This window comes from Eptatretus burgeri, chromosome 1, assembly GCF_056783735.1.
Source record: "Eptatretus burgeri isolate ZD-2024b chromosome 1, Ebu_testis_v1, whole genome shotgun sequence".
NCBI lineage: Eukaryota > Metazoa > Chordata > Myxini > Myxiniformes > Myxinidae > Eptatretus > Eptatretus burgeri.
Genome location: NC_140961.1, coordinates 15,536,956 through 15,556,955, shown reverse-complemented (window position 1 = coordinate 15,556,955; position 20,000 = coordinate 15,536,956). Strand labels below are relative to the sequence as shown.

General features: G+C 49.1%; 1 protein-coding gene across 5 annotated transcripts in view; it reads right to left on the bottom strand.

The window, feature by feature from the left end:
- LOC147033921 (monocarboxylate transporter 12-like) overlaps window positions 1-20,000 on the bottom strand; it is a 129,048-nt gene that overhangs the window by 34,021 nt on the left and 75,027 nt on the right. Inside the window, exon 1 of one of the 5 annotated variants that reach the window (XM_085873101.1) lies at window positions 1-345. This exon is cut by the window's left edge and continues 476 nt beyond it. The exons of the other annotated variants lie outside the window; for them this stretch is intronic. The gene's annotated coding sequence lies outside the window, so the exon portion shown is untranslated. Of the gene's footprint in view, window positions 346-20,000 lie in introns of those variants that run through there. 5 annotated transcript variants of the gene reach the window in all.

Genomic DNA, 20,000 nt, shown 5'->3' with positions numbered 1-20,000 from the left:
ATCGCGGTTGGAAATAAATAAAAGGTAATTTAATATAGAGTCAAATAGTTCTGAAATGTGTTTAAATTGATTTGTATACGTTTTAATGTGTGGGTCGAACGGATGTACGCAGTTTGTTGTGGATGTGGAGATGGGGAGAGACGCGGGACCAAGGTGCGAAGGAAGGAGGGGTAGGATAAAAGGTGGGGGCGAGCTGTGTCGAAGTGCACATGCTGTGCCCAGAGGCGTGCTGTGTCTTCACTCGTCGGTGAATGAAACAATGACATCCAAGAACCAGGACAAAGACATTAGGCAAGCTGCAGAAATGTTTTTGGGGGAAATAACTAGTGGTCTTTGAACACGCGTCCATTGCGGACCTTGTCACGTAGTCAGGAGGCCCAATGCAGAATAGTGTACGACCCTGCTGATTCCGTGTTAGAATAGTGCAACAGGTGTAAATTGACTGTCCAGACACACAGAAACGTGAATCAACTTGTTGCCAACTCTGGATATGGATAGTATGGCCGCCATGACAGTTTACAAAATGGTCGCCATTAAATACACTTTTCGTCATATTTCAGCCGCAAATTGACATGAAATTACAAAATTAGGATCGATTTCCATGTTTTTGAGCATGCCTGAGCTGATGGGAGTATAGAAAAAAACATTGCTCCATCCATTTTCTAAAAATAATATGACTTGTTTTTCACTATATTATTTTTAAAGAAATGTTCAGGCTCGAATTAGAATGTCTGATTATACAAACCACAATCAATGAATTTTACAACTTTGCTATAAAATGAACCTAAACTACATAACTGTGTGTTTTTCTGTTACCCAGGACTAACTGAAAATGAAAGCCGCAAGATTTCTCACAGGGGTTTCAAGGGATCGAGAAGAAGAAGAGCATGTAGACTGGAATAAATGCTTTATTTGCCAGGACAGTTCAAAAACTAGCAAGTCAACGCCACTTCGAAAGACTACAATCGTTGGTGTGAAAACTGTAGCTGAATGTTGCAAAGAAAGAGAGAAATATAATGACGCTAAATATGTTGACTCATTCTCAAGAATCAGAAAATATTCTGTACCGGAGCACGTCGAAAAGATTCAATGGCACAAATTCTGCTATAGTGACTTTACTCACGCACAAAAATAGACAGACTGAAGTCAAGGATTCAGCCACAATCTGTGACTTACGCAGAAGAGATACCCACAACATCAGGTTCCTCAGAGAAATACCATGTCCCAAAGTCACTAAGATCCGCGCACAGTGCTATGGATTGGTCAAAATGCGCTTTCTGCCAGACTGACATTCCTGGAAAAGCTGGTGTCCTGACAAATGTTGAATTTGATCACACATCATCCAGGATGCTTAGTTTGGCCCAATTTGACCCCACCATGCGTCACAGGTTTGCAGGTGTTTCAGACTTGATGGCAGCTGAAGGTAAATATCACCTCAAGTGTTATGTTTCTTTTCGCAGAAAGTATAAAAAGGAGAGTGGAGAGAAAAACCAGTCTCCTGAAAGCATCTGTTTCAGAAATGTGATGAACCAGCTTGAGAAAGAGCTGCAGAAGGGACATGTGTTTACCCTGAAAACATCTGGGAACACTACAGCATGCTGTTATTGAATGATTTTGGAATTGAGGCTGGAGCCTACAAAAGCTACAATTTCAAGCAGAAAGTGGAGGTTCACTTTGGTAGTGACAAGGTGACATTCGTGCAGCCATTGGATGTCACAAAACCCCTCATAGTTGCGTCCTCAACTGTGACAAAGTTTGCCATGAGAACCGCCGTGAATGATTTATCTGAAGAAGGTGAAAGTTCTGAAGAAGATGAATTGGCCCAGTGCAGTCTGCCTCATCATGAGAACGAAATCCTTAGCTGGATCTTCAGAGTGGGCATAAAGATTTACAGTGACGTAAAACACTCTCCAGGGCATAGCATTATCGGTGGACTGAACACAGAAAATGCAGAGCGAATTGTACCTGAAACCCTGTACATGCTTGTAAAGCTTCTTTGTGGTGGTGACAGCACTGACAAGATGGACAATGAAGAAGCGGATGAGACAGATACCAAGAACAAAGTTCTGAGCATCTGCCAAGACATTATTCATGTGGCTTCAGGACACTGATGTCCTCATTCTCCTTGTTGCCTATCAGCCGCATCTCAGTCCCTTTCTCTGGATGAATGCAGGGACACCCAAAAAGCAACACTACATTCCCATTGACTCCATCAATATCCCAGATTCGCAGAGGGAGTCACTTCTGGCATTTCATGCAGTGACAGGTTCAGACAGCACAAGCCAGTTTGCTGGAATTGCGAAGCACTCTGCATGGGCTGTCTTTCAAAACAACTAAGTTCAAAACCTGTTGAATAACCTAGGCAAAGAGGAAATTCCTGATGAGAGTGTGATTGCAGATGCTGAGTCATTTGTCTGCAGGCTTTATGACCCTCATGGCCAAGATAACTCAATTCAGCGAGTAAGATGTGATCTGTTTCTCAGTCTGACCAAAGCTATTGAGAATCTGCCTCCAACTCGCGATGCTCTGATTCTACACATCAAGCGAGCGCACTACCAGACTTTTGTGTGGAGAAGAGCCTTGGAATATGAACCACATCTACCTGCACCTGAGAACTGTGGGTGGGAACAGGTCGTCAAAGATGGCAACGAGACATTTCAGCCGCGACTCATGACTGCACAGCCTATTACTGCTTACTGTGTAGAACTGACGACATGCAAATGTACACGGAATGTACACGTGCAAATGTACACGGAATGGACTGCCTTGCACGAAAGCATGTGGATGCAAAGCCCTTTGTAGGAACCCGTTCAGTGTACAAGCCGATCAATAGCTCTGAAAATTGTACTTGGGTGTTCTCACAACACTTTTCTCTTCTGCAAAGCAACGTAATTTTGTGTTAGAAAGAATCTGACAGCTGTTGAAATAACCTTTGACTGACTGTAAACCCATCTCCATCAATAGTGCTAAATATTTTCTTTTTCACATTTGTTGCTCGTATGTGCATTTTCAATTTCGTCTTTAAGTTGTCAATTATGTGAAAAGTTGTGATCCAGTACAAAAATAAAGCACAAAATAGTGTTGCTCGTGTCAGATTACATAGTATTTCACAATCATGACAAATTTCTGGCTCGTACAATTTGCAGTAAGAAAAAGACTAAATCTGATGGCAGCCATTTTGATTACTGTCATGGCGGCCATAATATTCAGATGCAGACTTGGCAACAAGTGGAACTAGACTTGGTCATGCCTAGACTCTTCAAAAACACCAGTTGCACCATTCTAACATGAAATCAGCAGCGAACCTATTTTCTAGGCTAGCTACAGATTTTGGCTTCTAGACGAACGGAGCATGAATCCTCTGCCTGGCGCGATCAAGTTTTTTTTTGTATGAAAGCGGACAGAGGAGCATGTTTGTTGTCCTTATATGAGCCTCTATCTGTCAGGATAAATTATTTGGATTAAAATTGACCATAAAAGAGGGTTATCGTGCTCAATGTGTTGGTGCCCTGCTGTGAAGTGCGGGCTGTGCGCGATTTTTGCTTGGGAGAGTCGGGCTGCGTGAAGTTTGCCTGAACACGGGGAGAAGCTTTGGAAAAGAAATATCTTCTTTTTTTTAACGAGTGAGGCACGGAAAATTATCAACACGGTTGGTTGCATCATTATTGTGAGGAGCTCGGTTTTACAATCAATTGTGGTTGGCATCTGTGGTTGAATGTACGAAGTAAGCCGTGTGTGGAGCCCTCGAAGGAGGGAGGGCTATACGGTGTGCGAGATGGAGTACGAAGCACGAGTGTGGTCAACATCTGGGCCGCATTGAAATGGGCCGTGCCGAGGGTGCTGTGTAAATTTTCGAAGCAGTTCATCCTGGCCTGGTAAGTTTGCAAGTACACATGTGCAAATGGACAAGACCATTGTGTGCTGGACCCTGAGTAAATTCTACAATGTACCAACCCCCTACAGCCCCCTGCACCTCCGAAGAGTCTGGAGGTATGGCTGCCCTTTGAGCTGTGCAGCCTCGGTTCAAATCTCAACGCAGCTCTAAACTGCCATCCTGGTGTTTCACATGCACTGCGAGATCTGTTAACATCGGTTCGTGAACATTAAAGATTCCACGATGCTTTTTTGCGAAGAGTTGGCAAGTTATTGCAGGCACCCTGAACATTAAGCTACAAAACTGCTGCTCGAACGTGCAGGGGCACAGCTGCTGTCAGGATGGGCATGGGTCGGGACTCGAGTCGTCAGTTGTGTGCAGTACGTGGCGACAGATTAGTATCAATTGTCACAAGGACGTGTTAGTGCAAATGATGCAGTGTCCCTCCACCGATACACACATTGGAATAAATAATCTCACCGACCTGGGAGGAATGACAGGCTGAGTCAACCTCAGGAACCAGGGATACTGAGAGTCAGGAGTCGCCAAGAGCCACAAACAATAGACAGTGTGCTCTGACGGTTTGAAAGAGGAAATGCAAATCGTGCAAGTGAGGTGCGAAGTGTGTGTTGGTATTTACTTTAGGCTCATGTAAAGGATAATTGAGAATTTGGCAGATTTTAAAAACAATTACCATGACATGTTTGAATGAAGAATGACTTAAAATCGCAACTGTGGCTGTGGACATAATTACACACGCAACTCAGCCGGGAACAGAGGAAAATACTTTATTTTATTTTATTTTGGGCAGCACCGAATGCTTTGCAGAAGTGTGGTCCAAATGGATGAATGGATGATATCTGATTAGGCAGTGTTGGTTGACTCACTGCTGGAGTAAAATGTGGTAATCGAAAGATGTCCGATACTGGACATAACTGTCAGGGTATGTAGTGTACACTGAGAATAACATCTTGGAAAGTGATTCTGTGCTAATTGCGGTATGCAATCTAGCCGAGGGTGAAAGCATATTCCTGATATGTGTATACTGTACAGATGACACAATGTAGGGGAACTGTGGAAATAAGAGGATATTTAATGTCGCAAAGTGTGCTAGTCAAGAATAGGTAAATCGATAGTAATATATTGAGCACATATGAAGAAAAAAAAACTACAACAACGACATCCTCCCTGGCTACCTTCCACCATTGGCCTTTCCGATGAGCATGCGTGCCGAGCGCCTGTGGGGGAGTTATTTGGCAATCAACGCTACCTAACTACCTGGTGCTTGCAGCGGTATCGAGTTGCAGGTTCAAGTACCATCGAGCCGGATTGTCAAGGATTGCACGAGGCAGGAAGGTCCAAGGAAGCTTCTCACCTCCAGCTCACCTTCCCTCCGAGGGGGGAGTATCAATAAAGACCCAACGGGGTCCCTTTTTGGGGGTGGGTGTGTCTGGTGGGGGCCAGTCCTTAAGCAGCACCTGTATGGGTGCTTGTGTATAAATTTCCATTTATTTTATATTCTAATGACTCTGCCCTTATGTGCTTCTTATGGGCTTCATGATGGTGCCCAGGGAGCCACTGGGTTGTCTGGACCGCCTGGAGAAGCGGGAGGCAGTGGAACTGTTGGTGGTTCAGGTCCTATCGGACCTCCGGGCCCAAGTGGTCATGATGGCATGATTGGCCCTCATGGTGATGGGAGTAGGCCAGGAGCACCTGGTAAACATGGATGGCAATGCTGGAGACAGGGGTCTGCAAGGGGAGTCTGTAACACCAGGACGCCAAGGGGCGATTGGGATAATTGCACCATCAGGATCATCTGGGTCAGTGGGTGAGCAAATGGTGGGTGCAGGTGAGCACATGCATCTGTGGTGAAGGTAGTCGTGTGAACCCATGGGTCGGTTCGGACAGGCAGAATTCACATCTTTGTTTACGTTGAGATCTGAATTTGTTGTCTTCTGACGTCAGCATCGGTTGGTATTTTAAAAACGCGTTTTTCATATCATAGCAGCCACCGTACCTGGAAAGGCTCTCTGTGCATTGTATTGTCATAATGGTAGACCGTGGGGCTATGTACGCTCTCTGATGACGACCAACTTATGAATGGGAAAGAAGGGTGCGGTCGGTGGAACTGACTCTACTGCTCCCTCTAGCGGTCGTGCTTGCTGCTGATACCCAGCCCCCACAACAAAGTGGTTACCCAAAAGGTTTTGCTCGCTTTGGCTCATAAAAATGAGCTGCACGAGCAAAAAGGGGGATGATGTAGAAGGAGGTGCTGAGAATATGGTACACTCAAGAACTTGCAGAGGTGGGAGAAAATCGAAAATTTGTAAAATCGAAAGTTTTGGAAGAAGATATGTGTTATCAAATGTTTGTGGTGTGTGCTGCCTTTGGGCTGTTGGGTGCATCACTGGTTGGAGCATGACTGTGCTGCTGATGCGGTGTCCCTATTACCAGTGTACTGATGTTCATTTTTTTTTTGCCAGTCTTAAAGGAGTGACAGGCTGAGTTAGCCCTCTGGGGTTCGTTTAGTGGTAAATGAAAGTTGAGCTCAGGGCTCTGGGATCCTGGTCACCAATTTAAGGGCACGGCCAAACAGTACATATAATTATTGGTAGAATGTCTGTAAAATATATGGACATGTATAAATGAATATTAACTCTTGTGATGCGAATAAATATTGTGAAAGAGTTTGACAACAGGGTGTTCGAATGGAGGAACTTCCTAAAGATGCAGTGGACTGGACTTTTTCAGGTATTATTGGTTACCCATGGAGCTGTCAAGAAAAGGTAAGCTAATCATGGATTCACGCATCTCATTGCAAAAGGATACAGGAAATCGAAAAGAGAAAGAAATGTTACTGGAGGTTTATGACAGATGTGGCAGTGTTTGATTAGCATGAGTATAATCGTGATAATATGGACAATAACAGATAGTGAGGACATTTTTGGGAATGTCATAGAGATCAGAATGTTTGGTAGGTCAATGGTAGGGGAAACAAGGAATGGGTTGTGACAGGGTGCACAGAGAAGAAAAAAGGTAAACATTGGGATCAATTGCATTAGGAAGGCGTATATGGGAAAACACGGATTACCCTTGTTTGCAGTTCCACTCCAGGGGGAGAACATGTGTGGGTACATAGTCCGTAGACAAGATAGACGTTTTAACTAAAGTAGAGAAGGCATCAGTGGAAGGTAGAATAATAGAAATAAAAAGTAATTGGGAGAAGGGGGGTTATAATTGCACGAACTATGAGCATTGGTATTACCCTAAGTACAGAACTATTAAGCAAAAGGCTGTGGGACAGGGCCTGGCAAGAGCACTAAAAGTAACGAATTATGATGGATTGAAGAAGGGGGAGGGATTAGAAAAGTACCCCCCACATTTTCAGCTCATGCACAAACAAATTGGATTGATTTGTCTAGTTAGAGGACAAGGGGGGGGGGGACCCCATTTAGGAGAATCAACATGCCAGTACTATGCTAGACATGGGGGTGAAATGGTGACCATAAAAGGGAGAATTAATGGAACAACCATACCTGTAAAAATCGAAGTAAATAACCTGCTTGAACCTCAGGCACCCCTAAATGGTACATATTTTGTGTGTGGGTATAAGGCATACTCATGGCTACCAGTGGGATGGAGGGGATCATGTTTTTTGGGATTTATACTATCCAGGATTCGAATCACTGACCAATCACCCTTTGTACCACAAGTCAGATCGAAAAGAGCCATTTCAGAAGTTGAGAGGTTTTTCATGATTGCATTCCCCTTTTATGGAGCAGGCAAAAGTGCAAGGGAAATTATCAATTTGGCAGCATCTTTGGAAAAGCTTGCTAATACCACCAGCGAAGGATTTCACAAAACGAGTGCCGAGCTGGTAGCTATACGGACAACCGTGATGCAAAACCACATTGCTCTGGATATGCTTTTAGCAGAAAAAGGAGGGACGTGTGCGGTTATAGGTGTGGAATGCTGCACATACATTCCAGATAATTCAGAAGAAATTGATAATTTGGCTGAAAAAATTAAAGCTGAAGGTGAAAAATATCATGATTTTAACAAGGGATGGTCAATGGGATCTTGGTTGAAGGGAATATTGGGGAGTTGGGGAGCCTGGATAATCCATTGGTTGTTTATAGGGCTCATGATCTTCATAGCAGTGATTGTTGTCATCACTTGTATTAAAAATCTAATCAGGGAGTGCGTGAGACATTGTTCTTCTACAGCAAAGAAAACAACAAAACCGGAGACGGTCCTGGGGAAGCCTGCTGTGGTTGCTGTGGTCAAACCGCTGCCAACACCTCCGCCGTCTCTACCCTCCCCGATAATTCACTCTGGTTTTCCTCCCCAACCCATAGACGCTGAAAAGTACTGTGAACTTAATGGGACTGTTGACCCACTGCTTACACTCACATTGGATGAGTGTCTCGACTTGCTCACACCGATGACGAAGATGGAAAGAAATGTTATCTAAACATTGCCTTGTTGGAAAATGTTGGGACTTTTCTTTAAAAATTTTCTTTCACTCTGGCTTGCAGTTTGTAAAATTATATTCTTTTTGTTGGTTCATAAAGAACACAATATATAGATTCTTACTTGTTGTTTATAAAATTTATATTCTTGTTTGCTGATATTCTTTTTGTTGGTTCATAAAGAACACAATATATAGATTCTTACTTGTTGTTAATAAAAATTATATTCTTGTTTGCTGATATTCTTTTTGTTGGTTCATAAAGAACACGATATATAGATTCTTACTTGTTGTTTATAAAAATTATATTCTTGTTTGCTAATTCTGACTTGTTTATAAAAATTATATTCTTGTTCATAAAGAACCATAGTTAGTTGAAAATATATGTATCTTTTTGTGTGTGTGAAATAATTTTGTGTAAGTTGTTTTTGAAAGGTAATTTTTGCTTCCTCATGACCTATATTCAAGTTATAATTGTTGAAATGTATCCACTATTCTATAGAGGGGTGGGGTATTGATGGGCCAGTCGGGATGGTGGAGGGGGGGCTTTTCTATGAAGCAAGAAAGTGCGGGCGGAGCTTTCGTGACGTAATGACCCACTTGGAGCAACTCATAAGAGTGGGCCACTTCTGGACGAGACTCCCTTTTACCACCTTGCCGCTCCATCAAGATCCCATCTCTAAAAAAATATTATAATTGTGGCGTTCCTTTTCCACTATGTTTTTAAGTAACAGAGGGGCAAATGTGGAGCTGTTGAACAGCTCCCAAGATGAAAGCAGCCATTTTAACAGGATTACCTTTTCTTAAAATTGAATGTAGCATTTAATTGAGGAAGTCAAAGCATTTAAGATGCTCTCAGCAAGCTACCATTTTTGACTGTTGGTAATCAAAGCCAGTCGGCTATCTCTCTCTCTCTCTCTCTCTCTCTCTCTCTCTCTCTCTCTCTCTCTCTCTCTCTCTCTCTCTCTATCTCTCTCTCTCTCTCTCTCTCTCTCTCTCTCTGTCTCTCTCTCTCTCTGTGTCTCTGTCTCTCTGTCTCGCTGTCTCTCTCTCTCTCTCTCTCTCTCTCTCTCTCTCTCTCTCTCTCTCTCTCTCTCTCTCTCTCTCTGTCTCTCTGTCTCTGTCTCTTTGTCGTGCAGCTGAACATCTGGCTTTCTTGTTGGCCCTTGCAACAACATTCTTTGAGCCTTGGGCTGAGAGAAGCCCAATCATAAATCAGCACTGTTTTGGTATAGTTAAAAAGGGAACATCTTGTAGCAGAATGAGACGATAATATATATTGTGATAAAGATCTGTCTGATCAATAACAGATCTTCTTGCTTGTGAAAAGATAAATGCTTTGTCAGGCCAGGAGAGAATATTTGCTGAGGTGTTGTTACTTTCAAAGAAACCAGATGAGCAGGAAAAGTATATATAAAGTAAACCAAACTGCTTGGGGGCCAGAGTTTGACTGAGCTGGTATACTGTAGGTATTCTGTGCCTTTCTACTCTCGTGTACACTTTTGATGCGAATTAAACGCTCTTCTCTACGACGATTGGTGTAGTCATTGCTTGATTGCAGACCCTGATCTCGACATATATATATATATATATATATATATATATATATATATATATATATATATATATATATATATATATATATATATATATATATATATATATTGTTGCGGATTCGCGCCCGCCGGCGTGCAAACGGCCACGTAACTCGAATCGCGGCACGACGCCCACTGGACGGATAATCCCGTCGTGACCCTCTCGGACTAACGCCGGGAACTAGTCACGGGTGGGCCTTTCGGCCTCACCACGATCGTGCCAATCGGCCCCCCGCGTGGGATAGGGTTGCTCGCCAAATTCGACCTACCTAAGTACCCACACGGAGGGTAGACCGGGCGACCGCACCTCGCCGCAGGTCGACTTCGGACACGGGCCACTTTAAGCGACCCGTTCCGTACTATCGGGATAACCGAGCGGTGTTATCGTCAACCTGGACGGTTCGATTAATTATCGGGCGTTTTAGCCCACGACCAACCCTTTACGTGAAGTAAGATGGAGATTCAATAGAGGAAAAGACGAAGCGAAACGGGGAAACAGTTCAACATAAAGCACATTTATTTCGCGATGAACGGAAAGCACACATATACAATTACACCAAAAGCAAATGTAATAGAAGAAGAAACACAATAATACACAAAAAGCAAATATAAAAGCAAAACACAATGCAGAGCTAACCGACAACCGAGCACACGGCAACACTTATACAGTTTTACTTCACAGACGGCGCCGACAACACATATACTCAAAGCAAAAGAAAAGGACCCCCCTCAAGGATGATAGGGGCAGACGGGCCTGGGGCCGAGACCGCGTCGGGCCTACCCGTCTGGTGATGAGCCGCGAAATGGCGCTGGCGCCCCGACTCCACGGGCCTCGCTGGGACTGCCTGGTATGGGGTGGGGACGGGGCCCCCTTCTCGCACTATCTCAGCGCGGGGGGAAACAGGAGGGGGTTATTGATGCTCGGGGGGAAGGAGGATATCTCCCTGTCTCGGGTCCCGCGACGAGCGTCTCCACCACGACCTCGGTCGCGCCGCCGGCCTCTCCCTCCGCAGCTCCCCGACTCCGACACGAGCACCCCCTCGACCGCCTTCGCCGCCGCCACCTCTCCACAGCTCCGTCCTCTTCACTCTGACTACTACCACTTCTTCCCAGCTCCACCGACAACTCCTCTGACTGACGAACGCGGTCGTTTATATCCCCCGTGGCCTCGCTCCTTCACCTTTGACCCTTTACCTCCGACCCTTCACCTCTAACTGGCTCCCCATTGGACCGAGGAAAAGTGGGCGTGAATGCTTTTTGATCCATGAATTTGCATATAGTGACCACACTCCAACGTACCTGGAGGCGGGGCCAAATCGCCCCACGCTCACCGATAGGACGGAACAGAAGTGGGCGTGAGTCGTTTTTGATCCGTTTTCTTCGGAAAGGCCGGCGCTTTTGCACCCCTGCTCGGTGCGCGCCCTGCACGAGTCCAGTATCGGTGCCCACAAGCGGCGTGGGAATGACGGTGATGCGATGGTTGCGAGGGCGAGTTGTGACGGTAAAGGTCGTGGCTGTTGTCGTGAAGCGGCGTTGCGGTTGGTGGTTGTTGTGTGATGGCTGTTGAGACGTGGTTGGTGGTGGTAGTAATGGCGGCTGGTCCAAAATAAAGATAGTAAAAGAAAAACGGCTATCTAAAAGGGTCGCAGCCCGCATGAATGACATTTATTCCCTCTAAACAACGGGTTTGGGCCTAACTACACATATACTTACAGAGATATCTCACCTAAGGGACCTGAATGGTGGTTTGCGAATTTCGTCAACCACAACACTACCCCCTCCCCTTTTTACAGACTCGTCCCGAGTCGTCAAATTTTCGTGTGCCATCATGTGTAGTTTTCCCCTAGTACACTTTACCTACGGATCCCTGAGTGCGACATTCATGGCATTCGTGTCCCCAAAATAAATAACCTGAGGGCTGAGTAACTACCTAAACAAACTCACTCACACGGACGACTTAAATAAAATTGCCGGCGCTAAGACAGACATGCCGGGGGCGCAGTCATATTTACAGTACATCTTAACCTTAACTTACAAATTTTACACTAAACCATGGCCCAGGATCAATGAACTCTGCAAAAAGAAAGCAGTTAGCAGGGAGCCAGGCTGCTCGCATGCAGTCTCTGGCTCAAACAATGCAGGTGACAGGGAACGTGGCCGGCTGATCACACGCAGTCCAAGGCCTTCCCTTTTGAAATGAACCCATTGAACCACAACGGTGCATGGGCTGCACAAACGCATTCTCCGTGCCAGCTCAAGTGGCACACGCAATGAGCACAACGGATGGATGGACGCAAACACGGTGCACGGGCCGCCACTGCAGGCCCGTGTTGTAGCTGCCAACAGGGCAGTTCTCGCAGCTTGCAAACTGTTGCTTTCTGATCCTGGCGCACATGGAAATGAACAGGGGGGGGCAAAGCAAAAATTGAACGGGGCTGGTGAACAGGGGCAGTGGGCATGGCATGGCAAAGGCAGCAGGCAAACACAGCCTGCAGAAGAAGGCCGCTGCAGGCAAACACAGCCGGCAGACGAACTGGCCGGCACAGGCCTTGAAGAAAAACAGCCAGCCGGCAGATGAAGTGAGCCGGCACAGGCCTTGCAGCAACACAGCCAGCAGATGAAGTGGCCGGCACAGGCCTTGAAGCAAAACACGGCCAGCCGATGGCACAGGCCTTGCAGAAAACAGCTGCAAACGATCCGGCCGGTACAGGCCTTGCAGCACAGCAGCTGCAGCCGATCCAGCCGGCACAGGCCTTGCAGCAAAACAACAGCTGCCGATGAAGCTGGCCAGCCTTCGCCGTTCAGTGGAGGTTGGTGGAGGGAGTGCGGTGGTGCTGGCCACTCGGAAGGCGGGCTCGGACCTACCCTATGGTCTCCCTCCCAACCTATCACCTTTGCCTGTCACTGTCTGTACCCACTCCCTTAATTTGTCAAACCCCAATTTAGCCCCAACTTATTTTTTTATTTTTATTTCCCCACTATAAATCGTCCCCTAACCCCCTGTACTGTCTTTGTTCGGCTAACCTATCCTGTCACCTCGCCTACTCCCAACCCCTACGCTCCCTTCCCGGAGGGGAATAAGGGAGAGCTAGCGTCCTGTGTCGAGGCCCAACGAAGCCTCAGAATGGCCTCCCCAGACTTCAGCGATCTATAACACAAAGTGGGTCCAGCGGCCCACAACGAGAGCGAGGGGATGGATGGTGCGGAGGGGTACACTTCCTATCTACCCTAACCATTTAAATGTTAAACTACCCCGGGGCTTTCAACAAGCGCCTCTCGCTTAAACTATTGGTTCTAACAACCCAGATTCCCGTCGCCTGTGTTGGTGTCCTTACAATTTCGGGCCTCGCCCTCCAATTTTCTCTCCGTGCCCTCACACGGTCTCATGGCTGGGACACGTGGCTCCCTTTGGCAGGCACGACCCTCTGCCGATTCTCCGACGATGGCACCCCCGGGCACTACACTGCCTCCGAGCCTACCAGCTCCCTAACACCGGGGAGTGCCCCCCATGGCACCTCCCCTGACACGCACACGTGGCAGGCTGGCTTCTCGGGCCCCTTTCCGAGGGTCACCCGTGCCCACAACACTGCCCACGCGGCTAATGGCGCCCCGGGCCCCCGCACCAAGCAGGCGGACCCGTGCCCACTCCGCTATCCCGGCCCCCCATGGGCCCTTGGCCTACTACGGCTGACTAGCCTGGTGCCCGGGGTACCCACTCAGCGATACTCACCTTTCGCCACCACGCTCCCAGCCTGTCAACAGGGCTCCTGCACCCCTCCAAACGGGTTTCGAGCCTACTTCCCCACCAACAACAAAACGACTTCCATATTTGTTAATTTGACTAACCCAGCTAACTCACTCTACACTGACCCCGGGGTCCCTTGGGCGGGAGTCACTCCTCCCCCCAATCACTCATCGCACCATGCATTCCCCATTCGCTCCACTCACACAGACCCGCTGGCCTCACTCACTCAACAAGTGCTCACCTCACAACTCACCAACTCTTCAACACACACACACCGCTGAACTCTGCCATCCTCCTAACTACATCCCCTAACTAACTCGTGCTCCCACGTCGTCCCTTAAACTACAGCACGTTCCTTTTAACACTACGTAGCGAAGCTACGTCCCCACTACACATTCACTGTCTGTCACTGTTCTCAAATGTCCCAAAAATGATTTACCCAACCTAAATCTCGCTATCATCCCTCTAACTAATCCATTCCACGGGCCTCATGAGGACTTACCCCTGCCCCATGGAGCCGGTCTAGCTATGCTCACCCTTCCCCCTAACTAGTTTCCATCCTGTGCCCTGGGGAGGGGGTCTTCCACCCCTTGCCCAGGAATCCTGTGCACCCGAAAGTGAGGCTTGCTTTTTTTTCTTTTTTTTTTTCCATGTGCATCACCAGCGCGGCAACTCACAGCTCGCGCACTTTACACCTGCCCGTGACGTCATGCAGCTGCACGTGTTCCTCGTCCCTCCTTGGATGGTACCATCCGGCAGGGATACCCCTCCTGCCGGATTCCAACCCCGCGTGCAGCCATGACGTCACCGTGCGCATAAAAAAAAACACAAGCCCCACGTCTCGAGGGGTTCCCCACGCGAACACATGTGCTTTGCCCATTGGAGCTTAACACACACGATCGCGTGGAGAACCCGTCCGGTCCAAATCCGTAATCCTGCCTAAACTTTGTCCGTCCGCGGGATCGGCAAATCCACCGCGTGCGTTTCCGGACCGGGACTTCACTCTCGTAAGCGAGCACGTGGGGGCCTCGTGCGTTGCACAGCACGGACCTCGTGCTCACTGCTGGGTGAACCCGGCACGGTCCCCGAAACAACTACAGCCGCTACTCGGCTTTCTTTCTTCTGTCGCCGTCATCGTCGCCATTCAACACACGCAATCCCGCGTGTTACGACGCGAACACACCTCACCATTAAACTCACACCGGGAGACGCGGCTGCATGTTCACACATGCCGACCGACATCTCCCTTCCATACCGCTCTCTCACACACACGGTCTCCCTTGCACTCGGCCGTTCACTCACGCATGCCATCTCCCTTGCACACGTGGCTCCACTCACTCGCGGCCTTCCACTCACTCGTGCCATTTCCCTCACACAAACCACACCACTCACACACGCGGGGGAACTCACCCGCGGTGCCTCATCCACACACCGCGCCTCACTCACACACACGGGGGCACTCACTTGCGGTTCCTCATCCACACTGGCCGTTTCATCCACACACACGGCCTCTTCCACTTGCGGTGCCCCTTTTACACACGTCGTGCTGGGAAGCACGATCTTCTGCACAATCGCCACCACACCACTCACACACGGGGTCGCTTCCACACACGGGGACGCACTCACACCTTGCACCACACACACAGGGACAACCACACTGGGGATTTGTGTCCCCACAAGAGTCTCCGGGGCCTCTATACCCCCCAAGCTTTCCGTGCACCTGTCCACAGCACTCGTCCCCTCGACCTCGCAAAGCACGACCGAACCCACCTGGTCGTGACTCGCCTCAAGGGGGAATACTCCCTCCCCTCGTTCCTGGAGGAGGCCATCCAACTGCTCGCACCGGGTCTCTACCCAGTCCGCGAGCTCACCCCCATTATCCTCCACTACCTCCGTGTGTGTGTGTGCGTCACTTACCCCGTCTTCATCGTGCAGTCTTCCCTCTATCGTTCCCATCTCCCGTGTCTCTGCCAACTCAGTCACCTCTTCACCCTTTACCTCCCTTGTCTCAACTATTATTTCCGTCTCTTCCCTTGTTATCTCCCTCGTGCACGTCTCCATCACCCCAATTAGTTTGTCCCTTTCGGTTACCGTCACTTTTTCTGTCACGACCCTCGCCCAACACGCCCCCCGAATTATTTTGTCACCCGCCTCCACCGCGGGCCCGACAGCCATTGCACCCCCTCCCAGCTCGTTCGCTCCCACACGTGGAGTCGCCATTTTAAGCTCCCTGGTAACGGCCTTCATGCCCGCCTGCAGGCATCGGCCCATGTTCTGCGTCTCACCCCGCAGCTTTTTCGTTTCTTCCTTCATGTTTTTGTTCATGCCTTTCATTTCGTTTTTCATTTCATTTGTGTTTGTATCCATCTTTTCGACAATTTTTTGTGTATTCGCATCCATCCTCGTTTTCACTTCGTTCATTTGCTTGTTCATGTTCGCTGTCATTTCCGCCAGCATGGCGCATAGCTGGGCCATGTCGGGTGCACTCAGCTGAGCCGTTTCGGCAAGGATCGGGGGGTTTTGGTGGAGAGGGGGAGGGGAGGTGTCATACACCGCGGCCGCCGCCGCACCTATTTCGGGCTCTGGGTTCAGTTGGGGGAGTTCGTGTTCCTGCACAATCAACATTTCCTGCACGGGGTTTTCATCCTGGACCATGGATTCTACACATTCTACATCCATTTCTTATACCCCCGGCTCCCGCTCGCCTTGAGACGCCATCTTGCTTCTCGCAAAGGGTTAATTTAGCTCGCTCGTAATTTGGAGGGAATCGGGGGTCGCTACTCTCACCCCTGGACCGATTCCCGCGAATTTAGCTGGAGACAGGAGAGCCCGTTTTCCCGTTCTCCGATACCAGTGCCGCGAGGAGGGCGATGAGTTTGTATCCCACTCCTGACACCAGTGTTGCGGATTCGCGCCCGCCGGCATGCGAACGGCCACGTAACTCGAATCGCGGCACGTCGCCCACTGGACGGACAATCCCGTCGTGACCCTCTCGGACTAACGCCGGGAACTAGTCACGGGTGGGCCTTTCGGCCTCACCACGATCGTGCCAATCGGCCCCCCGCGTGGGATAGGGTTGCTCGCCAAATTCGACCTACCTAAGTACCCACACGGAGGGTAGACCGGGCGACCGCACCTCGCCGCAGGTCGACTTCGGACACGGGCCACTTTAAGCGACCCGTTCCGTACTATCGGGATAACCGAGCGGTGTTATCGTCAACCTGGACGGTTCGATTAATTATCGGGCGTTTTAGCCCACGACCAACCCTTTACGTGAAGTAAGATGGAGATTCAATAGAGGAAAAGACGAAGCGAAACGGGGAAACAGTTCAACATAAAGCACATTTATTTCGCGATGAACGGAAAGCACACATATACAATTACACCAAAAGCAAATGTAATAGAAGAAGAAACACAATAATACACAAAAAGCAAATATAAAAGCAAAACACAATGCAGAGCTAACTGACAACCGAGCACACGGCAACACTTATACAGTTTTACTTCACAGACGGTGCCGACAACACATATACTCAAAGCAAAAGAAAAGGACCCCCCTCAAGGATGATAGGGGCAGACGGGCCTGGGGCCGAGACCGCGTCGGGCCTACCCGTCTGGTGATGAGCCGCGAAATGGCGCTGGCGCCCCGACTCCGCGGGCCTCGCTGGGACTGCCTGGTATGGGGTGGGGACGGGGCCCCCTTCTCGCACTATCTCAGCGCGGGGGGAAACAGGAGGGGGTTATTGATGCTCGGGGGGAAGGAGGATATCTCCCTGTCTCGGGTCCCGCGACGAGCGTCTCCACCACGACCTCGGTCGCGCCGCCGGCCTCTCCCTCCGCAGCTCCCCGACTCCGACACGAGCACCCCCTCGACCGCCTTCGCCGCCGCCACCTCTCCACAGCTCCGTCCTCTTCACTCTGACTACTACCACTTCTTCCCAGCTCCACCGACAACTCCTCTGACTGACGAACGCGGTCGTTTATATCCCCCGTGGCCTCGCTCCTTCACCTTTGACCCTTTACCTCCGACCCTTCACCTCTAACTGGCTCCCCATTGGACCGAGGAAAAGTGGGCGTGAATGCTTTTTGATCCATGAATTTGCATATAGCGACCACACTCCAACGTACCTGGAGGCGGGGCCAAATCGCCCCACGCTCACCGATAGGACGGAACAGAAGTGGGCGCGAGTAGTTTTTGATCCGTTTTCTTCGGAAAGGCCGGCGCTTTTGCACCCCTGCTCGGTGCACGCCCTGCACGAGTCCAGTATCGGTGCCCACAAGCGGCGTGGGAATGACGGTGATGCGATGGTTGCGAGGGCGAGTTGTGATGGTAAAGGTCGTGGCTGTTGTCGTGAAGTGGCGTTGCGGTTGGTGGTTGTTGTGTGATGGCTGTTGAGACGTGGTTGGTGGTGGTAGTAATGGCGGCTGGTCCAAAATAAAGATAGTAAAAGAAAAACGGCTATCTAAAAGGGTCGCAGCCCGCATGAATGACATTTATTCCCTCTAAACAACGGGTTTGGGCCTAACTACACATATACTTACAGAGATATCTCACCTAAGGGACCTGAATGGTGGTTTGCGAATTTCGTCAACCACAACAATATGTACTAGTGATACCCATGCACATGCACGGGATAGCAGTACAACATAGCTGGTAGCAGATGACAGACCGTACACGGGGAATGATAAAAATACGCATTGTGCAAAATGCAAGTGGTACGATGGAACGCCAAGACTTCCCAAACATTTCCGGCATGTCCGCCAAGTGCCACAGCAATTTCATAGGGATCATGTGACGGCGAGCCGAGTTTTTAGTGTGCAAGCTTGGTATTATAAAAGAGATATATAAAATATTTTCGACATAGATCTGATATATATATATATACAAACATATATATATATATATATATATATATATATATATATATATATATATATATATATATATATATATATATATATATATATATATATATATATATATATATATATATATATATATATTGTTGCGGTCTTCGCGCCCGCCGGCGTGCGAACGGCCACGTAACTCGAATCGCGGCACGTCGCCCACCGGACGGACAATCCAGTCGTGACCCTCTCGGGCTAACGCCGGGAACCAGTCACGGGTGGACCTTTCGGTCTCACCGCGATCGAGCCAATCAGCCCCCGCGTGGGATAGGGTTGCTCGCCAAATTCGACCTACCTAAGTACCCACGCGGAGGGTAGACCGGGCGATCGCACCTCGCCGCAGGTCGACTTCGGACACGGGCCACTTAAGCGACCCGTTCCGTACTATCAGAATAACCGAGCGGTGTTATCGTCGACCTCGACGGTTCGATTAATTATCGGGCGTACTCAGCCCACTACCAACCCTTTACGTGAAGCAAGATGAGGGTTCAATGGGGGAAAAGACGAAGCGAAGCGGGAGAACAGTTCAACAATAAAGCACATTTATTCGCGGCACACGGGAAGCACACAAATACAATTCCACCAAAAGCACACAAAAAAAAGAAAACACAATTCCATTTACACAAAAAGCAAATATAAAAGTGAAAACACAGTGCAGAGCTAATACCGACTACCGAGCACACGGCAACACTTATACAATTCTACTTCACAGACGGCGCCGACAACACATACCCAAAACCAAGGAAAGAATACCCTCAAGAATGAGGCAGGCCTGAGGCCGAGACCGGGTCGGGCCTACCCGTCTGGTGATGAGACGCGGAGCGGCGATGGCCCCGCAACCCGCGGGCCTCGTGGACGGTGTCTGGTAGGGGGTGGGAACGGGGCCCCCTTGGTCGCACTATCTCAGCGCGGGGGGAAACAGGAGGGGGTTGCTGATGCTCGGGGTATAGAGGATCTTTATTATCCCTGGTGTGCGTCGCCACCTCGGCCAGGTCGCGCTGCCGGCCTCCCTCGGGCGTGCAGCTCCTGGCACCGACGCGAGCACCCCCTCGTCCGACTCTCTTCAGCTTCTCCAGCCACTGCAGGCTTCGGGCTCCAGACTTCCACACTCGTCCCCTCCGTTCCGACTCCTTCTCGTTCTCGTTCTCGTTCTCCTTTTCGACTCCTTCTCGTTTTCCTTCTGCTGACTGACGAACACCGTCCTTTTATCCCCCCGTAACTTCGCCTTTGACCCCCTCCCTTTGACCTTTCACCTCGCTCCCCATTGGCCCGAGAAAAAGTGGGCGTGAAGGCTTTTTGATCCACAAATTTGCATATATCGATCGCCCTGGGGGCGGGGCCAATTCGCCCCTCGCTCACCGATTGGACGGCAAAAAGTGGGCGTGTGTCGTTTTTGATCCGTTTTTG